This window comes from Eptesicus fuscus, chromosome 11, assembly GCF_027574615.1.
Source record: "Eptesicus fuscus isolate TK198812 chromosome 11, DD_ASM_mEF_20220401, whole genome shotgun sequence".
Classification (NCBI taxonomy): Eukaryota; Metazoa; Chordata; class Mammalia; order Chiroptera; family Vespertilionidae; genus Eptesicus; species Eptesicus fuscus.
The window spans coordinates 42631840-42652712 of record NC_072483.1 but is presented as its reverse complement, the minus strand read 5'-3'; the positions used below and the strand labels follow the sequence as shown (position 1 = coordinate 42652712).

At 39.1% G+C, this 20873-nt stretch overlaps 1 pseudogene; it reads left to right on the top strand.

The window, feature by feature from the left end:
* The first annotated feature begins 2051 nt into the window (after positions 1 to 2051).
* On the top strand, positions 2052 to 19990 carry LOC103283508 (peptidyl-prolyl cis-trans isomerase A-like; annotated as a pseudogene).
* The last annotated feature ends 883 nt before the right edge of the window (positions 19991 to 20873 follow it).

Below are 20873 nucleotides of genomic sequence, written 5' to 3'. Positions count from 1 at the left end.
AAAAATATGTTACTTTTTTTTTTTTTTCAGCCTGACCAAAAAAAGAAAAGTATAATTTTGATTCATTCACACCAGTTGGCTATGTTGTGTTGGCTGCTGTCATTTTTTTTTATTTAACAATCTAAGGGGAAAGAGGTCAGTGCCCCTGATTAAATAGTCAGGTATTGCACGTTTTAGAAGTTCTTGCAGCACACCAGTGAAAAATCCTGCTGTATACCAAGAACACTTTGCCAAATGCATGCCTGTTTTACTTCAGATAATCTAAGCAGAGGTATTGTTGCTGGTGAACGTTGAGAGAATTTGGGGTATAAATTTGCACAGTAGCTAACACTGCAATAGTGTTAACGATGTGCCCCCCCCCCCCTTTTTTTTGATGGAGGTAAAATTAAAAAAAATGTTTTGACTAACCAAAAGGTATGGAAGTTTTATAATAAAAATGACATCTAGTTCTGCAGCATAAGGATTTGGTTTTCCAAGTTCTGAGGGATCTTAAAATTATTTGGTATCTGGGACATGAACCCCAAAGGCAGCACTGCATAGAAACTCTAACACCGCCCTGGAACATAAGGTTTCTCCATATTATTTGGCACAACTTGAGTTTGATTGAACTTTGAATTTCTCTTAGATAATGAAAATAAAGTAAGGAAATTTTAAATTAAATAAAAAAGAGGGACACACGTATTTTTGCCATCTCAGATCAATAAAACAGTGATTTCCAAGCTATGTTTCATGGAATATTAGAAAGGTATTTTAAAACTTTATTACTATACATCTCCAGATGTGGTAAAACTTCCCAAATGTATTAACCAGGGATCATTTTCTTCACAGACCACCAATCCTTACACTTTGGAACAGAGCTATCCTTCCATAGAGTATTCCAATTATTTTAAAAACTTTTATTTTAAAAATATGTTTTTATGGATTTAAGAGAGAAAAGGAGAGGGAGTGAGGGATAGAAATATCAATGATGAGAGAGAATCATTGATCTGTTGTTGCCTGCACGCCCCCTACTGGGGATCGAACCATGTGTTCTGACTGGTTATTGAACCATGACCTCCTGCTCCATAGGTCAACATTCAACCTCAGAGCCACACTGGCTGGGCTCCAGTCATTTTTTTTCACGGCGTTTTCATGAACATGCTCAGAAAGAACTAATCTATAGCCTGTTCAGAGACAGGCTAGAATTAGACATTCCGGTGCCACCAGTGAGATTCAATGCTCTTGGTTTGACATAAGACGTATTTAGCTATCGATGTGCTGCTGGCTTGGGCAGCCATCTCAGCTTGTTGTGTCTTCTACTGGCGGTGGACAGTCAGTCTCCTAGCAACTTTGTGTGCACAAGTTAGAGAGGTGCCATAGTGTGGCTACCAGGAAAACCAGCTCTGAGGTGTTGAAGGTTTCAGTGTGCTGAGACGACACACTTCATCGATACAGAGAGGGTGAGAGGTGGGCTGCTCTGCTGTGTCTGGACAGGACTTCTGTACTCCTAGTCAAATGGCCATTTGGGCACCTCCGTGCTACTTTATGTGCCTGTAATTTCCATTATGACTTTAGACTGTCATCTTTCAGCATATTTTCATTTATTGTTTTTAGCTATAATCAGGGCAGTAATAGGAGAACAATTCTAGGGAGTGAGTTTGCAGATAAAATATGTAGACCCTGGCAACAGGGAGGTCTACTTAGCCACACCTCATATTTCAGTTCACAGAAATGTGTGTGGGGCTGACATAAGTACTCCCTGTTGTGTGATTGCTTGTGGCTCAGTAGCCCTTTGAGAAGACGGGAGAATAAAGGACTGCAGAGAGCGGGTGTTGTCGAAATGGCAGTGCTAGAGAGGGTGCCTACAAGCACCCGAGAGAGTTTTATGTTTTTTAACACGTGTTTTCTTGATGTTACCCTTAAATCCCACCTGCGTTTCCTTCTCTCTCCATCCACATCAGTCGCCGCTCTGCTTTTCAGGCTTCCCTTTGAAGCATCAGTGAGCCTAAAGGAAGCCGGCATGGTGGGAATTTCACCACCACTTGCAGCATGTTGCACTTCCCTGGCAAGCAATGTCGCTGAATGGCATTCAGACGCTCACTGCAGGGCCACAGCTGATCAATAATTTCCCGGAGCCCCATCTGACTGTGTCAGAAGCAAAAACTGCAGAATGTGACTAGACCAGTTAGAAATAGCACCCTGACAGGAAAATTCCAGGGCAGCCAAAAGATAAATTATAACATTTGGTTACATTGCCATGTGCTAAGGCTCTTCCTTGACAGGAGACATTTGGTTCCCGTCTCAAGGCTGCAGAGGGCTTTAACTAAGAACAGAGACGTGTGTCACACACGAGTGTTTCAAACAGCTACATTAAGAAATCCAGGCTGTCAAATCCCCCCCTCTGATTTTCAGAAGGAGAAATGATCATTCGGGTATATATTAAAGGTTCCATTAGACAAGTATTTTAAATGATGTTACCCTGGTAAATCCTCCCTTAACAAAATGGAAACAATGTTAGGATTTCTAAACTTTTTTTTTTTTTTTTACCTGACTGCTATCAGGAACTTCTCTCATTTTGCTGTGTAGTAGTTATACTTTTCTAAATTTATTATTTTTTTTTAGTAGTAGTAGTAGTAGGTCTAATTATGTACATAGTTTTTGTATGATTAATTATGAATTCCAACAGTTTATTAACTTTTTAAAATATTAAGTAATGCAATGCCATTCCAGACATGCTAAAAGAAAATAAGAAAAATTGGTAATTATTTTGGGGAAATGAGAAAGAACATAAATACATTTTCTTCTTTTATATTGTGCATGTAGGGAATAAAAGACACTAACTACTCTAAACATCATGTCATCAAAGCCATTTATTGATGACTACATGTAGACTATACTATAACTAGGGATAAGGAAAAGGTAACTAAATTCTTAGACTTCTTATCCTCTATTTTGTAAATTAGCATACTAAAGGTCAGACTCCTTTGTAGTCCTGTAGGTCACAAATGGTCAAGATAGAATTTGGAAGGAGATCTCTCAGACTCTAAAGACCTTGTTCACTCTTTAATACAAGACTGTGTCCTAGTCAGTTGCAAAAGAAGGTTGATATTAACAGGTTATTGATTATGTTTCCAGTTTCAGTCATTTCATCTGTGAATGGGAATAATGTTACATTCATTCCATATATTTCAAATTGTTGTAAAGAAAATAGATACTTCATATACAGAAATTAATATGAAAGGCTTTTAGTTGATGGTATTCAATCCTCCTTCTCCTCCTCCTCCCCCTCTTCAACCAAGTTGCAAAATGACTTGTAGAGTTAGTTGGGATAAAAACATTTCTTAAAGAGATAAGGTTAATATTGATCAGAACTTTGAAAGGGCCAGAGTTAACAGAGAAGGGGAAAGGTCATTCATGTTTAGAGGAAATGTCTGTGCTATAATTTGGACGCAAGATAAAGTGAATTTTGTAGGGGATCTTTTTAGCAGGACTCATTGGATAGAGTTGAGAGGAAGAGTGGCAAATGTGTAGCATTGCAATAGTGGTGATGGCGATTAATAGAGTCTTCATTTATTTATTCAACAAACATTTAATGAGTACCACTTTATACCAAGAAAAATACTAGGTGTTGGATTGATAAGATATATAAATCATGATTCCTGCTTTCAGGGAGATAACAGTTTAATGAGGCATCAAATAATGAACCAATATTCTTCAGAGTAAAAGGTGTTATAAAACAGAGATGTGCACGAGGTAGGGTGTTGTCAATGAGCAAGAAGAAACTGACTTTCTTGAGAAGACTGAGAAAGTATTTTCTAAAGGATGCTGCTTAAAAAAGCACTTTCCTTTGGAGCTGCAGTTCAAATTTCAGAGGATGCATGACCCAAGAGAAGACCAGAAAAGTGAACTAACATAATCAAAATGCTGGAAAAATAAATTCCTTTACCCATAAGATGGAGTGGAGAATGGGGAGGCAGAAATATCTGAAAAATGCTGTTTTACATTATATAGGTGAAGGATAAGGCCTGACCATGAACAGATTTGGAAGAATTAATGGATGATGGACTCTGCTTTAAAGGTTAAAAAAAAGAGAGAGAGACATGGAAAATATGATAGTATATTTATGAGTTTGAATGTTGTCAGATATAATCATGCCTTTGATATTATGCACAGAAAGATGAAGAGCAACACAAAATGTCAGTTTGAGTGGGAGTTAATTATCCCCTGCATGGAGAGAATTTCAAGAAGGTGTCAACCAATGGGACCACCTGGGAAAATTGAATAGCTTACAAGCATTTTCTGAATTAAGTTTATTTTGTTTTGTATATTGTCCAGAAATCACAAAGATGCAAAGGATAAATCTGAGAGGTGATCAAACCAATTGTTTTCCCTTTTTTTAACTTGTCAAGAACTTCCTATGTAAGAAAGAGGTAATATGCAAATTAACCCTCACACCCTCACAAGATGGCTGCCTATGACCAGGCCAGCAGTGGGGTTAGTGAGGGACGACCAAAGGACTGAACAGCAGGCTGCATGGGGCGACTAGGCTGGTGGGGGACAGGGGGCAGTTAGGAGAGATCAGGTTGTCAGGGAAGGGACAGTTGGGGGCAACCTGGCTGTCAGCAGGGGGCAGTTATGGGCGACCAGGCAGGCAGGCAGGTGAGCGATTAAAAGCCAGTGGTCCAGGATTGTAAGAGGGATGTCCGACTGCCAGTTTAGGCCTGATTCTGGGCCAGTCAGACATCCCCTGAGGGGTCCTGAATTGAAGAGGGTGCAGGCTGGGCTGAGGGAACCCCCCCATGCACGAATTTTATGCACCAGGCCTCTAGTAGAGAAATAAAAGCAAAAACAGTCTCATACAGCATCCCTGTATCCAAAGGAAATATCCAAACACACTTATTTCAGAGCCCACAGTGACTTTGGGCTTATTTTCTTTTCTACTCTCCTTGATTAGCATCAATTAGTGAACTGATCCTGTTTGTAGATAATGCTTTTAAAATAACATATTTCTTATTTTCTTTAATAATATATGAAAACTGGGTGACTTTTTAAAAGAAAATCTTTACTGTTAAGAGTATTACAGATACCCCTCCTTTTTGCCTCATTGCCCCCCTCCACCCAGTTCCTGCCCCACAGCAGGTCTTCACCATCCTGTTGTCTGTGTCCATAGGTAATGGATATGTGCATCTAAGTTCTTTGGTTGATCTCTTCCCACCCCCTCCCCGCTTCCCTCTGAGATTTGTCAGTCACTTCCACGTTTCCATGCCTCTGGTTCTATTTTATTCATCAGTTTATTTTGTTCATTAGATTCCTTGTTTGTTTATTTTGATTTTTAGATTCAGTTGTTGATAGATATGTATTTATTGCCATTTTATTGTTCATATATTTGATCTTTTCAGCCCTCTTCTTTTTTACAGCACAGAAGCCTGAACCATTTTCTTTGGCAAACTCAAATCCGTGTCTGCCTGCTCTCTCCCAGACTCCGAATGACTACTTCTTTACGGGCTGGTCCTGACTGCTGGGATGTCCAGCGCTGCTCCCTGGGGGCAGAGCTGCTCATATGAATGATTTCCTGTTCCGGGAGTTGTTGGGCTCTCTAGCTTGAAGCTCTGCCCCTGTTGGCCTTACCTGGGAGGTTTTGTCTGCCCCTTTAGCCTGCAGTCCTTTTTAAATTTCTCTTTTATTTTAGCTCCTTGGAAAATAGAGAGGAAGAGTGAACTTCAAGCTCCAATCCATGATATGGGCTGGTGACTTTACCTCCCCTTGGGGAACTAAATGGTTTACTCTACCAAGCAGATGTTTCAAATGGTGCCTGTCAATTTCTTATCTCCATTGTGCTCATTTTAGGGGCTGCAGAAGATTCTTCTTAGTCTTAGGGAAGTTGCTAAACAAATTTCTTATCCCATCTTAAAATTCTAACCATGCAGGAGGAGGGGAATTTCTTTGCCTCAGCACAAGCCTTAGATGCCAGCTTTACCTGAGGCTGCTTGGTCATGGTCAAACACCAATAGGCAACTTGTGTTGGAGCAACTGATATAGTGAGTACTCCTCTTACTACTACTGAGAGCATTAGGGTGTGTAACTACCAATCCCACTAACTCAGTCTCCCTATTTGTTCTGTAGGGGCTCAGATGTGCTGTTGTAAAGTGGGGTCACTCTAGAGCCCAATCTATTCTGGACCCAGTGGACTCAGAATGTTCTAAATAAGGAACAGATTCCTTGCAGAGAAACTCCAAAAAAAGTAACAGATTGCCAAGACCTTATCGGAAAAGAATCACATTGTCAGAAGTCTAGAACCAGCTTTGAGAACTGTTTATTCAAGGATATTCAGGGTCAATTCAGAGTCTCCGAGTGATTTGCACCACAGAGTAGAAAATAGCAGTTTTTCTCACTTGGAGTTTGTCATTGTGTCACTCGTGTTGTTTCTAGTGCTAAAGAGAGCCAAACTCAAAAATATTACCATGATGATAAAGTAAATCAATATGTCTTAAAACTAGTGAGCTACTTAATGCTTTCTAAGAATTTGGCTCATTAACAAAGAAAAATCATTTTGAGTTTTGTAACAATTTTCTAGATTTTACACTTCTTTTCTCCTTTGAGGAATGAAAAGTGTAATAACGATATGGCAGTCATTTGAAATTAATTTCAAAAGCCTACTCAGTTTACTACTTAAGATCAAACTCTACATTCCTCTGACATTCTTTTGATACTAATTACCATTACAGTTGAATTGACTTCCATCTGAGGAAGGCTATACACACACACACATGCTTATGCAACATGCAATGGGGTTTTATACATGCACACATATACCTGTATACATATCCTATATAATAAAGAGCTAATATGCTAATTAGACCAAACAGCTGAATGACCTTCCAGATGTCCTTCCAGACGACCTTCCAGACAAAGCCTGGGCTGTGAGGGCCGGCCAGGGCTGCGAGGTGCTGCAAGGGCTGAGCCCCTTGTACAAATTTCGTGCATCGGGCCTCTAGTTCATTTATAATATACTAAAGTAAGAGCAGTAAAATAACTGGGTTTTAAAATCCAGAATTAACTTACTAGGACCCATTCGAGGTGTTTTTATAAAATAAAATACAATTGAAACCAAGCATGAAGGTAAGTGAAACATTTTGTGTAAGAAAAAATTCTTTTCTAGCCATCTTGCAACTCTGTAAGACCTTTTGAAATGTGGAAGCAGAAGCTGTTCTTTCAGCTTTCTCTCTCTCTCTCTCTCTCTCTTTTTTTCCCTTTCTCTTTTTACCCTTTGCATTTTATAAAACTGCAGTTTTATTGCTAGATAATATGGTAAAAAAGATTCATTGTAAGGGTTACCTAACAACGTTGGTGGTGTTGATGAATAGTTGCAATTAATACATTCCCTTAATTAGTCTGATACCCAGAAGATGCACCTGGCAGGTCATTTTAATACTACAATTGATTTATAGCTGCTAGAAATGATTTCACCAGCTATCTTCAGAGAGTACAATTAGAGTGGATTTCATTTTTTTATGCATTTTCACTGAGGAATAAACATAAAAGGTCTATGTAATTCAGAACAAAGCAGCTATAATGCACTAATGGTTTATGGATTTTATTAATATTCAGCTAACATTAGAGGCAATTTTAGGGGAGAGCAACCTATTTTCTTTATGAAGTATTCAGTTTTTTTTTAGTATCTGAGTGCTTTGTTTAAAAAAGAAACCTTGCTATTTTGGAATGAGTTGTTTCTATTTCTTATAGAAAAAATGTTATGTTACCATATATAAAAAAATAAAATAATTAAGTCTTCTATATTAATTGAATGCTGATGCATTTATATACTGTACATTTTCTATACCTGTAAATTTAAAAACAAGTCATTAGGCACTCATGTGATTTAAATAGTGCTTCCATTAATATAATTGAGCTAATGGATGAACTCTATTAGTAATGGAGGGAGTTGTACTTCGTGGTTGAACAGGTAACAGAATATTTTAAGAAGCTGATTACATATCTGTTTTTTAATTCCCTGTTTATCTGGGATATTAATTTTGCTAATCGGGAATCTTTGTCCTCCTTTCTCATCATCCATAACATGGGCCCAATTTGCTTGTTTAGTTTACTATAGTAGGACAATGAGAAATCAGTTTCACATATAAAGCCAATAGTCCTATGAAAAATATTAATATTTAAATACATCATTCCTATGACTAAAATGAACACCTGAAAATGTCTGTATCAAAGGGTCAATGAACCTCTGTTAGTTCAAGAAAAATTTAATGTAAAAATCCAAAATTTATTTAAAATGTATCCTATGACCATTTAGCAAGACCTACTACTTATAAGGTACTAAGCTTATAAATGCTATGGATTCAAGAAGGAAAAAGCAATAGGTTTCTGTCAACATAGAATTATAGTCTAGCTGAGAAGAGCTGGAGGAATCACAAGTACAAAATTGTAAGCTGGCCCGGCCCACATGGCTCAGTGGTAGAGCATTGACCTATGAACCAGGAGGTCACAGTTCTATTCCCAGTCAGGTCAGGGCACATGCCCGGGTTGCAGGCTCAATCCCTGAGGTGGGACATGCATGTTTCTACCTCTCTCTCCCACTCTAAAATCAATTAAAAAAATAAAAATAAATTGGAAGCTGTTCCATGAAGGAAATGCTGAGGAGCCTGGGAAAGGACGTGACAGGGAGGCCTGTGGCTGCTGCATTTTTGTATTACCCATTCTGAACTGGAAATTTACAGCCCGGTCTAAACAACACAGAAATGTTTCCCAGCATCCTTAATGCCTCATGATAATATCTCTTCTCCATCAACAATGAAGACTCTCCGAATCCCACTAGTACTAGTAGTTGAGTTTGGCTTTTTGTTTGGTTTGTTTTTAGTGGTAGGTAATAGATTTGTGAAGTTATTCTGTCTCTTGTCCAAATTTCCTACCAATGCTACACAGCATTGGTAGTGTAATGTATTGTAGTAACCCTAACAGCAGCCAGTTAGGGTTAGCAGTAGAGTTCAGGACCAGGCATTCTAATGCGTTGGAAGCTAATCATTCACATGAAGTACAAATTTTCAATTCTTGCTACTTATATTTTTAAAATAAAATTTTCTCAGCCAACACCTTTCTGGATAACTGGGGATTACTCAAAATTAGTCTCAGACCTGGAGAACATTATGCTCAGTGAAATAAGCCAGTCAGAGAAAGACAAGTTCACAAGATGTCACTTATATGTGGAATCTAATGGACAAACTGAGCCACCAAGCAAAATAGAGATAGACTCATAGATAGAGAGCAACAGCTCTGTTGGCGAGGGTGTTGAGGAGGGTGTGTGTGGGGTGGTGGTGGTGGATGAGGGTGGATGAAGGCGGAAGAGACCATTGAGGGATAAATGGTAATGGAAAAAATAAAATAAACATTTTTTAAATGATGATCTCTCAAAACACATGAAGGCCTTTGATTCCGTACCTTTCCTGTACAAACCACAAGTTAAAAAAAAAAATCAAAATCAAAATCTGTGTTTGTTTACCAAGCAGTTCAGCCACCCTTAAGGTTCTGAGACTTCCCTGAGAATGTTCTAATGCAAATAGAAAATTACAGGATGACTTCCACTGGGATTAGAGGGCCATAGGATTTGGTTGTTTCCAGACATTAGCAGGAAAGACATTTTCCCTGCTAATATTCTGGCACGGCAGACAGAGGGTTAAAGCCCCATGCCTTTTGGCAGACCAGAGCCTGCTACCTCCTTTACCACCACTTCTGTCGTTACACTGGAGGAGTCAGTTACCATTTCCTAAATTACAGGATTGGGACTTCAGGAGGTCATTTTACCCATCCCCCTGCTTCTGGGCAGGGCAGTACTTAATTATCATGGCTCACAGAAGCTCTCTCTGAAAGCAATTGATGCAGAGATGTGATCATTTGCCTCGGGGGAACATGATGCTCGGCAGATAGATTGTTTTTGTTTATTTCTGTTTGGGGAGAATGGACATTTAAAAGTGAAATTCTGTCCCACTTTGTTTTGTTCCCAAAGTGGGCTAAATTATATTCTGCGCTGGCTCTCATGCTGCAGGAGGTTTTTAATGCGGCCCAGGATCACTGACAGCCATCTGTGCCTGGCCCCAGGCAGGGACTCTCCCAGGATATGTCTACACTCACCTGTGGGCACCACAGGTTTAGCCTGCTGATATCATTTGAACACTTTGCATTGAAAGAAATCGGAATAAAAAAGGTAGTTTTGTGTCCTGTGGGAGAGTCATTATTCTTACAACTTGCTGGGCAGCTCCTCTTTTCCAACTTCTTCACGGCTGGCTGTTGCAGCCACTCATTTGACATTACATCCCTTTTTAATTTTAAATATAATCAAACTTCTGATTTAAATGCTTAATAGTTCATTGTCCCTGATGCCTTTTCTCATAATTCCCACTCACAGGCTTATGAAAGCACAGGAAATAATGGAAATCAAAATACAAAATCAATCTGTGGCTTGTAAATAATTTCTAAGGAAGAAACTGACCAGTCTCAGTCACTTAAAAGAGAACGGGCAGATTCTTTCTTCTTGCCAAGTGGGCGCCCTGACACAGAAGCCTGGGCTCTGTATCTGGCAGACGACCCGGGGTCATCTCACCCCTGCGCCGCTGGGTTGTGGGAGCTGGACATGGCATGTGGACCAGCAGCATCTCCATCCCCAGGGAGCTTGTGAGAAAAGAGGGCTCTCCCATCTTATCCCACCTACCCAATCAGAAGCTGCATTTAAATAGGGCCCACAAATGATTCGTGTACGCATCAGTTTTGGGGCGAAATTGCTTAAAACTTTGAGATCATATCCCAATATGCAGCATTAGGAAATAAACATGTTAGGAGAGAAGATTATAGATGTCAAGGATGAAGATTTTAACCAAACTTGATGGAATTCTGTTTCAGCTCATGCGAAGAATTTTTAAGTTAGGAGAACTCGTAAAGACGTCTCCCCACCCTCACCCCCACCCCCATTTATCCACAACAGAATTACATAGAACAACAATATGGCCTTTTTACCTTTTTATATTTCCACCATTCTTTAGTAATTAATTCTAACGTATTTTAAATCTACTGAATGACCTGAGACATAGTGTTTTGTTTTAATTTGACAGACTATCCACTGGCAGATGTCATTTACTGCTTCCATCCTACCTTCCTTTCCATGAATGCTTTCTGAATGACGCTGTGCTAAGTACACAGAAAAATCAGAACATACAAAATGATCTCAACTATTTTAAGTAATGCATGAGACATTATATTAAGAAAATACAATAACTGCTAATGATAATTTTCATTATTATGAATTCTGTGTGAATTTTTTTCTTCATTTTAATTTTCTGCATATCCCAATATTGTTGTAATAAGTATGTATTACTCATTTAGCCAGAAAATCATATTACTTAAGCTTAATTCATGCAGTTTTGTTCATGCAATAAGGTGAAACTATATAAAAACTGTAGAAAGTCTGGACGTACATTAAAATATTCTCTATGCATTTCTGTATTTTTAGTTTTCTATATAAAATATGTATTTCTTTTATAGTGGTTGCTACATGTCTAATAATTATTTTTGAAAGTGTGAATGAATACAAAGGTGTAGAATTACTTCTTCATAACTAGTCTTAACTGCAAGGTATTTACATTATAAATTTTGAGATGGTATCAGTCATAAGGATTGAATTATAGTGACTCCAAGTCAGACCAGTGATAGAAAAGTAGTCTTTCCAAACATCATTTTGAAATTAAATGATTTAACTAAACTTTCTCAAAACTTAGAAACAAACTGTTTTATATACTTTCTTAAAAGTGATTTACATTTAAATTAATTAGCATTTCCAAATTTTGTTAGCATGTGATCTAAGTGGCAATGATAGAATAATTAAATCTTGGCTGGAAGGTACATTTCTGAATTCAGAGTTTTAAAATATTTTTGCTCTCGAGTCCTGTTTTCAATGTATTCTTAGTGGGAGTATGAAAATTAAGTACAAATAAGAAGTTCTGGTTGTTTGGGGTGGAGTGAGTTCAGGTTCCTGTTTGACTCTTAATGAGGGTCCCAGGGGCCTGTATTTGGGAAGAATAGAATGAAAACCATGAAATCACAAAGCATTTGGGTCACTGGGTTCGGGTAGAATTTTTCTCCCCAAGGTACACCATGACCTACTGAAATATCATGATTATTAAGTATAATATATGCACAATCTTTTGTCAACTCTGCAGCACTGAAAGTCAGTTCCTCAAATTACTAGTGAAGAAGAAAGAGATATTCAATGGGCTGCCCATGTTGATATTATGACATGTTGACATCATTGCAGGACAAAGCCAGGCTTTGACCCCAAGTTAAAAGAATCCAAACCCGAAGTACTTTCAGTGTAAGACACTGCTATACACATTAACATAAATAACTGACAAATTAGTAGTTCTTGTTAACGAGAGATGGATTTTAGTGTGGTGTCCAAGAGTTCATGCTCTTGAGTCAGACCATCTAGGTTTCAAATCCTGCCTCTGCCGCTCTCTAAGGAAAGTCACCAAATTTATCTGTGCCTTTGTTTCCTCGTCAAAAAAATGTGGTTAGCATGTCTATCTTGTGGGTTAGTTTGGAGTTTAAATGAGTTCATGTAAGAAAAGTACTCAGTTTGAGGCCTATCAATAGTAAGTACTCCAAAAAAGTTAGCTATTTAGAATACTTAGAGTAAGCCAAGAGTGGCGGCAGGCATTTTTAAATGTAGTATTTATACTTAATCTGTACCACAAAGCAATGATGTATCTTTTTTAAATGTTGATTTTGTAAAAGAAGAAAACAAAAACTCAATAAGCATAAGGACTCTGTACATAAGGGTAAGTCATGGGTCTGGAATTGTAGCCCGAGTCTCTCTAACACCAAATCAATGCTCCTGTTATTATTATTTAAAAATTCATAATGATGCTTTCATAAATATGACAAAGTTTCATTGAATTACTTTCTCAAATAATAGTGAGTACCAATAATTTTTTGGATATATTTAATCTTAGTTTTCTGATGATTTGAAAGTATATGCTTTCATTTATTTTTATAATAGTCCCATAAGATATGGAGTAGGGAGATATTGATTCCCAATAACCCAAAAATTATTTAAATCATATTTATACAGAAAATACCAGTAGTATTACTCATGTTAATATAGATCATAATATGTGAAAATGTAAACCTCAATGTAGAATGTATTCTATCTCCCTGGCAATCGATTCTGCTACTTTGTATTTGATAGTCCTTATAGATTTTCATGTTTTCAGTTACTTCTTTCCTCCTAATGCATTACATAAAATGCCTAGCTGAGTTTAGAATATCCATCTCACATAATTGGTATTATAAATATCATTGAAATTGATAATTATTTCCTATAGTAAAGGTACCAGAATATCCTCCACAGAGTTCACTTCTGGAATGTGTTAATTTCCCATTACTTTTTATTTTAATTTATTAATTACTAATTATTTATTTTATTTAAACAAGGATGGGAAAAAGTTCAGAAGGTAGTATGTATTCTTATGAACAGCAATTAGGAAATAGAAATAAAAATTTAAAAGCTTAATGTGGTTGGAAATGGCAAAATGTGCCCTACTAAATTAGCAATTTGCCAACTTTGAAATTAATTCAGTGGAACCAATGAATCTCGCCTGAGTGACTGCTAGATGATCTATTTTTAAATAAGTCAACAAACTGAGTCTAATCACAGACCTAACAAAACCTAGATATTATTTCTACCTTCTCCTGAACCTTGCTACTACTTAGCAAAGTTGACTAAACTTTAATGGAGAAAACAACCGGTCTACTCTTTCCCCAAAGAAGTTGTCCTTTTCGTTTGGGATTGAGGCATGTTTCCTTTATTGCAAAGGGCAGTTCATATTGAGGCTGTCATTTATATTGATGTTCTTTTTTCAAAATGACACCTCCATGTAATTTTTTTCTGCAGAAAAATTGGACTTCAGTGTTCAGGGTCATTGGTAAGAGATCTTTCACTGATTCAAAATTCATTTAAAATTTTTAGAAAGAAGGGGAAAAAAAAACAGAATAAAAACTCCCCAAGAGAGGTAATCTGTACTTTCTGTGGGAAAACCTAGTGCAAGTTTTTTTTGTTTTTTTTTTCCTTTGCGAGTTTAATAACACATGAGGATTTCTTTCTCCAGGATTTTGTGAAAACTTACAATTATCATAGGACTAAGTGTAGTTTGTTTGCTCCCACAAAAGCAGAGATGATTTTTATTGACCAATCTTTGATCCGAGAGATTAAAGAAAGTACTGCATGAGCAGCTAGAAGGATAACACCACGGGGGTCAATAGGCTTTACTGCTATTGGAAACGAAAGTGAATCATTCCATTGGGAGATGGGGTAATTTAGCATTCTTATGGGAAATTCAAGACTCTTACTTTTTTCCCATTTTTTGGAAAAAAATATTCAACTTATGAATAGACTTCTCCATGACTTAATATCATGGCCACACATGAGGTTATTTGGAGGGCACTAAATTCACCAACATAATTCTGTACAGTGCTTTTTAGCCCAAATGGCCTGGCTGTCACATTCGCACACCCTTGATTGAAATGTTTCTAGTAGACTTTTGGAATGCAGTCTGAAGGCTTAGTGACTCAATATTTTCACAGTGAATACATTTCCAATCTCATAGAAAGTTGCCACTAACTATTGCAGAGGTTATGTCTCTTTCAGTTTTCTTCTGAAATACTGTGAATTGAGCAAAATTCAAGCTGAGTTTAGAGAAAACAGGACATCATAACTACACACTGTCAGTATTTGCCACTATAAGATGGTCTGTTTAAGGTAAAACTATCCAGCCTACCATCTTTGAACTGATAGTCTATAAAATAGTTACCTTTTTTCTTATTGTCATATAGAAGGATAATTTTTCCCCTCTCTTTTTATTATAAGCCAGGGAATAACAATTGGAAGTATAACATCTGGTATGATTGTGACCAGGGATAATGCTGAAATATCATTGTTTATAGAATACTAGAGGCCCTGTGCACAAAATTCCTGCATAGGTGGGGTCCCTAGGCCTGGCTGGCTGATCAGGCTCCCCGCCTCCTCCTTCCCTTGCTGCCCACACACCTCCACTGTGTGGTTCCCTGCCTCTACACTCCCTCTCCACCTCCTCCCACTCCTTTACTCACTGCTCACATCTGCCATCACCCATCCCTGGTTCCCTGACCCAGCCCAGGGCCCAGGCGGGGGGAGGGACAGGGAGGTTGGCCCATAGGCTGGGGGCAACTCCTGCATTGAGCGTCTGCCCCTTGGTGGTCAGTGTGCATCATAGTGACCAGTTGTTCTGGTCTTTCCGCCATAATGGTCGCTTAGGCTTTTATTATATAGATTCGCCAGCACTACTGAGGCCTGACAAAAATGTTCACATTATGCTTTTTAATTTCCTTGAAATGTTTCCAAGGAAATATCATTGAATCATCTGGTTGTTTTTCTCTTCCAATTTGCTAAAGACATATTTAAGGCTCAGGGCAATTTATCTTAGCTATTGACTGATTATTTTTAACAGAGTTATTGTTTGCAAATTTAAAATGTCATTGTTCCTCTTTCTATAAAGTCTTTGGCTAGGAGACAGGTCTCTCATAGTGATTTCAATAATTTATTACCTAGAGCCATCCATTTCTAGTTCCATTGGTTTCTAAAGCTGATTTAGCATTGAGATTATATTAACAAACTTAAAAGTTTTGGTTAAAATTACTATTTCCTCTCATCTCAAGGCAACTGTCCATGTTGCTTTCCTTGGCAAGAGTATACAACTAGATTCTAAACATCATGCTTAACCCTTATTGAAGTATTCCATTTCAATTTAAAGTTGTGATTAATACTAAGCATAATTCTCTTCTTCTTGGGGGAAAATCACATTTGTTAAGATTCACAGGAATACGCTGTTATAAGTTTATATGGAGGGATATAATTTCCCCCCACTTTTTCTAGCATATAATTATCTAGACTCTCCCAACACCATTCAGTAAATTGCTCTTGGCCATACCAAATGGTGTCCAAGTGGTTAGAAATAGTGTATACTTCATTTTAAAGTGTTCACTTTGGTTATTAGTAAGAATCCATTCAATGACAAAGTCTGCTTCATTAAGTGTTATTAATATATTAAACTTGACCAACGACATAATTAAAATTAATAAAAAAAATAAATGATCTAGGAGACTGAGTTTTTTTCCTAAACCAAGCATTGATTTATCTTTGACCTGAGACAAATCAACCCATTTGAATCAGGTATATGTAACTTAGGAAGATCCTTTTGTTTTGATGAGAGACCCAAGTAATCCTCTCTAATAAAAGAGTAATATGCAAATTAGCCATCACTCTGCTACACAAGCCATGCCCACCAGCCAAGCCATGCCCACCAACCAATCAGGGCGAGTATGCAAATTAACCCCAACCAAGATGGCTACCAGAAGGGAGGCTTGGGTTTCCCTGGCAACAGAGGAAGCCAAGCTTTCCACACACTCTGGCGGGCCCAGGCCTCCACTCAAGGATACAAAGTTTCCATTAATAGAAGGTAAACAAATCCAAACAGAAATGGCGGCAGCCATGGATTGAGCAGGAGGCTTGGCTCCGCTCCAGGCTACAAAGTTTCAATTGTAGAAGGTAAATAAATTCCAGATACCAGGGCCTCTGCTTGGGTCGCCAGGGGCATACCTGCCCTGCAAATCACCACAGGCCCCTTGCCCAGGCCTCTCCACACCCCAAGGGAACCCCACCCTGATCCAGGACATCCTTCAGGGCAAAACAGTTGGTCCCCACCAGTGCACCAGGCCTCTATCTAATAAAAGAGTAATATGCAGATTGACCATCACTCCAACACACAAGATCAAGATAGCTGCCCCTATGTGGTCAAAGATCCTGACCCCATGTGGACACAAGATGGCCACCACAAGATGGCCAGCAGGAGAGGGCAGTTGGGAAGGACCAGGCCTGCAAGGGAAGGCAGTTGAGAGGGACCAGGCCTGCAAGGGAGGGCAGTTGGAGGTGATCAACCCTGCAGGGGAGGGCAGTTAGGGGTGACCAGGCCAGCAGAGGAGGGAAGTTGGGGGCAAACAGGCTGGCAGGAGAGCAGTTAGACATCAATCAGGCTGGCATGGGAGTGGTTAGGGGGTGATCAGACTGGCAGGCAGAAGCAGTTAGGGGAAATTAGGAAGGCAGGCAGGCGAGCAGTTGGGAGCCAGCAGTCCTGGATTGTCAGAGGGATTTCCTGTGGGATCGGGCCTAAACAGGCAGTCGGACATCCCTCAAGGGGTCCCAGATTGGAGAGGGTGCAAGCTGGGCTGAGGGACACCCCCCGCCCCCGTGCACGAATTTCGTGCACCGGGCCTCTAGTATTTTACTAAAAGTTGCAAAAGATTTCTCTTTCTTAAACTGGGCAACTTCTGATTGCTGTGTACCATTAGGCTAAAGTATCTAGTACCTCTATCTAGCTATGTTTTCTGGGCTCAAATCAATTATTGCTGTATGCTTGATCTGAATGCCAAAGAGCAGTATGAAGTTAATCTTAGTATTTTAGATTCTGTTGAATTCCTTGATCTAAAGTACAGTACTTACTATAATTAAAATTATAACAATAATAATAACTAATATTTATTGTCTTTACTATATGTCAGAAATTGTAATTTACCTGCACCATGTCATTTGATCCTTAAGATAAACGTGGACTAATTCATGTATTGTGTCCTCCCAAAATTCATACGTTGAAATCTAACCCCTAATGTGATGGTATTGGGAGGCAATTGGGTAATGGGGGTAGAATCCTCATGAATGGGATTAGTCCCCTTATATTAAGAGGCCAAGAAGCCATCTTATCCTCTAACCACATTTGAGGATACAAGGAAAAGTCAGCAGTCTGCAACCCAGAAGAAGACCCTCACCAGAGCCTGGTCATGCTGGCACCTTGAACATGGATTTCTAGCCTCCAGAAGGGTGATAAATAAATGTTTGTTGTTTAAGGCACTCAGACAATGGTTATTTGTTATAGTAGCCTGCACTAATTAAGATCAGTGTTAATACCATACTCATTTTATGGTTGAGGAAATCATAAAATACTAAGCACACCTAGAATTAGGATTCATATTCTGGTTTATTTGCCTCTACATTCCACTCTAAAAACCATTCTGCCATATTTTTTCCTTAGACTTGCACATAGTCCAGGCTCATATATAATCTACACTGATTTCTCAAAAAAACATTTTGGTCAACTAATTTCTTGGTGTTGCTATTTGGCAGCCAACTATTCCTTTTTGGAATTGCCACTTTGGACAATGTTTGGTCAACTAATGACAATTTATTGTATTTTGCCATTAACCTCTAAAAGTGAATATATAATAGAAAAAGATTATTCTTATAAAGTGTAGACTATTAAACTTAGAAAAACAATTGTGAAAAAGATGAAAATACATGCTGAAAATAATGAATCTTAAGCCTCATTTGGAAGCGCATTGGACTTAAGCTGGCTGTCCATGAGTTTGAGTGATAAGAAAATACATATAATTATAGAATATATATGAAATGTTGGAAATATAGCACCAAAGACAGCTTGTAAAATTGTGTTTATTTATAGTTCTTATATTTTAAAAAATTTGTTATGTTTCAGAAGTCATTTGATAATATACACTATATGTTTCACATTTTCAAGTACTAATCCTATATAATAAAAGCCTAATATGCTAAGTGTCCAGTCGGCTGGTCAGCCGTTCAACCAATCAAAGCGTAATATGCTCAACTGCTCACTATGACATGCACTGACCACCAGGGGGCAGATGCTGTGACTGGTAGGTTAGCTTGCTACTGGGGTCCGGCCGATTGCAACTGAGGGAGATGAACTGGACACTCCTGGAGTCTCCCGTGGTCCCTCCCAAGTTGGCCAACCTCCCGCATCCTCCCTGGCCCCAATCATGCACCAGTGGAGTCCTTCGGCCTGGCCTGCGTCCTCTCACAATCCAGGACCCCTCAGGGGATGTCAGAGAGCTGGTTTCAGCCTGATGGCAGAATGACTGGTCACTATGATGTGCACTGACCACTAGGGGGCAGATGCTCAATGCAGGAGCTGCCCCCTGGTGGTCAGTGCATTCCCACAGGGTGAGTGCAGCTCAACCAGAAGCTGGGCTCATGGCTGGCAAGTGCAGCAGTGGTGGCAGGAGCCCATCCCGCCTCCATGGTGACACTAAGGATGTCCGATTGCCGGCTTAGGCCCACTCCCCCTAGCTCACAGACATCCCCTGAGGGCTCCCGGACTGCGAGAGGGTGCAGGCTGGGCTGAGGGTCCCCCCTGAGGGCACAAATTTTGTGCACTGGGCCTCTAGTTATGTATAAAAATAAGAGACTGGGTACAGTTTAAATAAACTTTACCTAAGAATAACTTAGATTCCAAAAAGGAAAAAAAAATAACAACAGCCATAAAACACATACAAAAAAACAAACGGAGCCCGCTTTGCAGACAACGCACCCCTGGATCTGCCCGTGACCAGCCAGGGTGAACCCCACCGTGTTCACCTTCGACATCGCCATCGACAGTGAGCACTTGGGCCGCGTCTCCTTCGAGCTGTTTGCAGACAAAGTTGCAAAGACAGCAGAAAACTTCTGTGCTCTGAGCACTGGGGAGAAAGGATTTGGTTTTTTTAAAGGTTCCTGTTTTCACAGAATTATTCCGGGATTTATGTGCCTGGGTGGTGACTTCACACGCTATAATGGCTCAGGAGGCAAGTCCATCTATGGGGAGAAATTTGAGGACGAGAACTTCATCCTAAAACATGCAGGTCCCGGCATCTTGTCCATGGCAAATGCTAGACCAAACACAAACAGTTCCCAGTGTTTCATCTACACTGCCAAGCCTGAGTGGTTGGATGCAAGCATGTGGTCTTTGGCCAGGCGACAGAAGGCCTGTATATTGTGACAGCTGTGGAGTGCTTTGGGTCCAGGAATGGCAAGACCAGCAAGAAGATCACCATTGCTGACTGTGGACGACTCTAACAAATTTGACTTGTGTTTTATATACACCACCAGACCATTCCTTCTGTAGCTCAGGAGAGCACCCCCTCACCCCGATTTGCTTGGAATATTCTATAATCTTTGTGCTCTTGCCACAGTTCATTGGGTTCCATAATTTCCTTACCCCTTCCCAGTCTAACTGGATTGCAGAGTTAAGTTTATGATTATGAAATAAAAACTAAACAGTTGTCTGTCAAAAACAAAAACAAAACGAACAAACAAACAAACAAACAAAAACAAATGGACTACAAGGCAACACCTGATTGTTTAATCAGACTTTGCCAAGGAATTAAAAGCTTAATAGAATACCTTCTAAATAAGGATTGCTGAAGATCTATTTTCCACTAGTTTCCCCTCATAGGGCCATTCTTTCCAGTGTCCTGTAATGGATAAGAGTTGGCCTTTAGAACACACAGACCTTGGTCAAATCCTTACTTATTAGCTGTTAAGCTATCAACACTAAGCAATCTTGAACAAGTAACTTAATCTCTTTCCTCAATTCCCTTGGTTTGAAATAAGACTAATGTCACTTGCCAAACTGAGCTATTATTAAGATTAAATGAAATAATGTACAAATATGCTTATCATACAGGTTTTTTGTACTTAATAAATATCAATTGTTTTCATCATTGTTGACATGAAATATAGAAATAGGACAAGGTCTTTGTCATAATAATTGAGATCATGGGGTCAGTGGGCATGGTTTGCACTTCTAAAGACTCACAGAAGTCGTTAAGCGAAAGAAGCAATAATTCTTCTCTGGCTACTGAGACTGCCAGAGGAGAGGGCCTAGTTCTGTATCCATTTTATAATACAGAGCCAGCCTTGCATCTTGGCAGTTAATGAGAATGGTGTTATCTACTTC